Below are 5,578 nucleotides of genomic sequence, written 5' to 3'. Positions count from 1 at the left end.
TCACGCTTCTGTGTTTCCCAGGTATTTTGCAAGTGCCACCTCATTATGCCGCGCCTTGGAAATTCATGATTTTCGCCACTCGCCGCAGCTCGGCCATGTTACTTACATGCATATGCACTTATATTTTACGTGCAGCTTTAGAAGATTGGATAATTACTCGGACAATTTCATTAAAAATTCCAATCATTCGCACTCGTTCGATTGCCAGGAAAGCAACTCCTACTCTCTCATATGCCCACCTCATACCACGCATATGCGAGGTTCTTTATGTCCTTTAAATCCCTAAAAAAATCCACCTCGCTAACACGCGCCTCTGATAAATAAATATTTTTTTGTACAAGTAAATAATTTTTATATATTCCTTCTAGAATCGAATAATAATGTTTACGAATGCCATTTTATTCTTTATACGTTGCAAAGTTATTAAACTTTTTTAATACATACGCTTGCGAGAAATCGCCACATTTCAAAATAAAACTTTCCAATAATTTAACTAATCCCGAAAAAAGAAGTCGAGCATCGGCCTCACTTTCACCTGTAATTGAAATATATTGTGCTTTCGAGAATCTCGCAAAATTTTCCTTAAAACACTTCAAAAATTATCAGCGAAAACATTTCCAGTAATATGGAACATCTATGAAAAGAAGAATTTTAAGGCAATTTTACATAATTTAAAATGTGGAAATATTCGACCTTACGTACAATAAAATAAATGCATTACATCGAAATTTGCTGATAAAAATGTACTTGAAAAAAATGAGTTAATGTATAAATAAGTATAAATGACTCGAATATCATTACTTTATAGAACTAAAAAATTTTATAGATATATAATGAATAAGTAATTACAAAAATATTTATAGCATTTGGTCGCCCTCGTTGTCGCCCTGTTTGTGTGCGTGTGTGCGTGTGTGCGTGTGTGCGTGTGCGTGTGCGTGCGTGTGTGCGTGCGTGTGTGTGTGTGTGTGTGTGTGGTTGCGCTCGCATTTACTGTAACTATGCATGCACCTGTATATTATTGCTTATATTATTAAAACTGAAATACATTATGATTAAACTATTACAAGGCGTATTATCAAATAAAATAAAATATGTTTTAACGCATTTAGTAATTGAATTACTTTTAATCAACTTCTAAATAATATGTCCTCAAGATTTTATATATGATCTAAGAATTATTATTCCATTATAATTTGAAAATATTTAAATGTTTTATGGGGCCGGAGGGTGGGGTGGGTGTGGCGTGGGGGGGGGGGGGGGGGGGGGGGGGGGGGGGGGGGGGGGGGGGGGGGGGGGGGGGGGGGGGGAGAGAAACTCAAAACTTCATAAATCTACTACATTCCCTCCATTACCACATTATGGATTTATAAATTTATATATTTAGTTTTATAAATTTGATAATCTACAATGTCAAAGAATAAAGTATTATTATTACTTTTATAAAAAAAATTCGTAATTTTAGCAAATACAGCATCGTAAACATTTTATTACTTCATCAATTTTGTCCCAACATACATAAGAATATAAAGTATGCGTATAAAAATTATGGAAATTTATTTGCGGACGAAAATGCGTGCGTGCGCGTGCGCGTCTTTGCACGCATAGGAAGAGTGTTTGTCTATTATTTGTCAGGTGATTATATAGAACTTTGGTATTAATAAAATTAATAAAATTATTAGATAATTTTACGAATGTGTTGAGGAGGATATGTTTAAGCCAAAAATTGCACAACTTTTTTCCTATAGAATTGCAAAATGCCAAATGCAATTAGATAAGTTATGATCATGTTCAGTCCGAAAAGTGCGTGGCATTCGAGATAACAATGATCGTCGGAGATCTTTGGATCTCGGATTGGTCCTTGAAAAATACACAATAGATTAACCGAGTTTGAAATTAATAATTACATTGGAATAACGTCTTAAGTAAAATTTTGTTGCCTTGCGCGGAAAGTTTCGTCAAAGTCATGGCTAACCTAATTTTCGAAAATCATCGCCTTCTGAAAATATGTTAATTAATTGAAAGTTTTAGGAAAGAATTTTACGAAGCCGAAGGGACGGCAATTATAAGCATTTGAAAATTCATTAATGCAAATATCTGCAGTTATTACAATATTGTTAGAGCATTAATTTGACGATACAAAATCCACAACTCGTGAAAAGCACTTCTTGTATCCTTAGAATTATTATTTAGCCGGCATTGTAGGAAAAAAAGTGAAGAAAATGAGAGGGATGGAGTAGCCGGCGGCGAGATTACTTCTACTTGTTCATTTAGAATTTTTCGGCACAAGGCGACAATTGCGCGTACAGAGCTTAAAGCATCCTCGACGGCTCTCGTCTCCTCTTCTTGAGACTCGAAAGTATCGTCGTCTCACTCGTAGGGCGCGGGCCTTGATTGCGGGACCAGCAGCCCCAGCCGCGCGTATCGCTAATTGTAATTTGACGTTTAGCCCATCCCCTCCCCTCGACAATTTCACGACAATTTCATCCTACTTTATCGTCTTGTCCGCTCACCACCATCACCACCCCTCCCCCTACTCCTACTCCTATAAAATCATACTACTACTACTCCTCTCTCTCTCTCTCTCTCTCTCTCTCTCTCTCTCTCTCTCTCTCTCGATCACAGTTTAGTCGGTTTATGTTGGCGCGCCTTAGCGGGCATCTCGCGACTCCAAACCATTGCCGCAGACCATGCGAATTTAACGAACTTAAGCTCGAGTATATTTATAGGTAAACGCGAAAGAGTGGCATTATCAAGCGCGGTGGATCAAAGGACAAAAGCGCTCTATGGGCTCCTTCCCTCCGATTATTAGTTGCGCCGATCTTTAAATTATGCCTAGTAAAGTGAAGAATGGATGCCAATGAGCGTCTTATGTCAATTAGGCGAGCCGTAATCAACCTGATTACGAATGAGATTTTTACTTGTTCGTACAGACGTAAGGAATAATGTTTTGAGCGGGGATCTCGAGAGTTTGAGTTATTATTCCGGATAATAATCAAACTTTTATCTCCCGTTTCGCATAAGAATTCCTTAAATATATTTATAATAGCGGCCTCGGGGATTTGTTTTTTTTTTTTTTTTTTTTTTTTTTTTTTTGTGAAGAGAAAGGGCCTCTCGTTCCCCACTGCTGCCTGAGATTTCAGATGATAAATATTTTTGCATCGGTGTTGCGAAGATAGTTTTACTGTAAGAGAGGCATTCGCCATATGAGTGTTCGGCTTTAACGATTTAATTGCGAAATGCGCTACCGAGAGGCAGAGCGTCTTAATATGGCGCAAGGAATATTCTATTTATACCAATGGAAAAGCCTTTTTAGCCTAAGTAGCTTCGACTACTTATATCTATCATGTAATTTTTATCGAAAGAGCTGTGCCTAGATTTTAAGCCTAAATGACCAATAAATATAAAACGAAGCAGGCCATGGATTTTGATAAGACGCAACCTTATTTTTTTATTATGTAAATTAAAAGCGCAGTTAGTAAATTTGAATTTGTATTCACAAGTATTTGCGGATAATGTATTATAAAATTTAACGGAGGAAATTCGGAACGGAGCTTTGACCGTAAGGAACGATCATTTCACAACGCATTCTTATATATATATATATATTTCGCCTTTTTTTTCTTTTCTTTTTTTCTTTTTCATATTATCCACATACTACGCGATCAAGTTCGGGATGAGGCATTACGTGTACTTTTTTTTTTAATTTTTTTTTAATCCGCGTCTCAGTTACTTTAAAATAAATCAAACCGTTACCCAAGAAATCTGTAATCTGCGTATACAAGTTCATATGCTCGCCTTACCTAGATGCAATATATCTCGCTTGGCGAACGGATAAAATTAGTTAGGTAGCATAGCCTAACAATATGAATTATTTGAAAATCTTTAATATATTGGATACGCGCGATTAATCTTTTAACGTTGGTTATGCGTGTTACTTAGTATTGCACTCGCGTTGGCCTTACAAAAACGTGATTTTGGAACGCGAAGGAATTATCGCTTTAACGGTGCTCTGTCTCCCCGAGTAATTTATAATTATTTTACACGAAAACATGAAAAATACTCTCTTTAAAACATCCGGCAAAAGGCTGTTTTAATTTTTTCTCCGCGCCGCCGCGGCTTAATCAACTGGAATTAGAATGTGTCAACCTAATTTTTAATAATAGCGTTCTCCAATCAAGCGAAGCGAGCTTCTCTTCCAACGGATAACCGCAACAACAATAAAACAATGACACGATATAATAGAAGAAAATAAAAATAAAATATACAACAAACGTAAAGATGTTATATAAATAATGCATAAAGGTAAAATGAAAATTATATTTGAAGAAAAAATTCATTCGTTCGTTCGTTCGTTCATTCATTTGGTAATGAAAAGGAAACGAAGCCTCGGCCGTGGTCCGTAAAACCAAATTATGTCTCTCAACTTACGCGCAACGCAATATTTTCTGACATTAAAACATTCAATTACGTGGAAATATATTAGCGTTGCATAAACATTGCCGTATCTCGTAAAGAAATAGATTTTTTCACGTATTCCAGCTTTATTATTAATGCAAAGTTGCGGCATCCCAGCCTCCATTGGCCAACGTCACAATCAACGAAAAACCTATAAATAAATCGTTATATCAGGACGTTTAACTTTATGCAGTCAACGACTGCTCGCAGTTTCTATATTCACACTCGTCAATTATAACATAATAAAATTATCATAATATAATACCCGGCACTCGACCAACAATTAGCAACAGCCTTACTCGCTTATCTGACAACGCCAATGCATTTTTATAAATGACGAAATGTACGCGCCATATTACAGCATTAAATATTTAGAAAGCAACATGTTTCTTATAATTATGTAAATGATAGAGAGAGATTCGGTGCCCGACTGTTCACTTATTAAATCATAGCGATGTGCGACTATTGCGACTATTGCGACGTTTAAGCGATTTTACAAACAACGAGCGGCAAACAGTCGAAACAACCGAGGCAATGTAACGCAGCCTTTCTGCCTCGGGGATTGACCACTCGTGACAACCCAAGACAATAGAGCAAATCAAACTTTTTGTTTTTTAATCTACACATCCAGCCTTTTAATCTGTCCACTTCCATTCGTAACGACTCGACGCCACCCCACTCCTCCTCTCCCATACCATTCCAGCAACTTATCTCCGACAAATACTTAAACCGCGTGACGCGTTAGCTATACCAATTCCCAAACATTACGTAACCACCCCAACGACAATCCATCCCCCATAGCGTAACCATTATCACATAGTCGTATCGACATAGTCGCATCTCCGTCGGCTGGGAATAGCGCAACCGGCCGGCAGCAGCCACTCTTACGCAGTTCGTGTCGAGCACCTTCTCCTAGCCCATTGCTCGTCAACCTTCCATCTCCAATTCCAGCTCAATTCACATCGAGTCTACCCGACATCCAAATCCTCGCACACCCCTCGAATCCTCGATGATCCTCGGCTGACAAATCAAGCCGAATGTCTACAATTTCTCCTCCCATCCCCAATCCCATCTCGTCGACGCCCTCGATTATTAACATTCGTACTCGGTTCGTGTCGCACAA

Source organism: Ceratosolen solmsi, unplaced genomic scaffold, assembly GCF_000503995.2.
Source record: "Ceratosolen solmsi marchali unplaced genomic scaffold, CerSol_1.0 scaffold41, whole genome shotgun sequence".
Classification (NCBI taxonomy): domain Eukaryota; kingdom Metazoa; phylum Arthropoda; class Insecta; order Hymenoptera; family Agaonidae; genus Ceratosolen; species Ceratosolen solmsi.
This window is presented reverse-complemented; position numbering follows the sequence as displayed.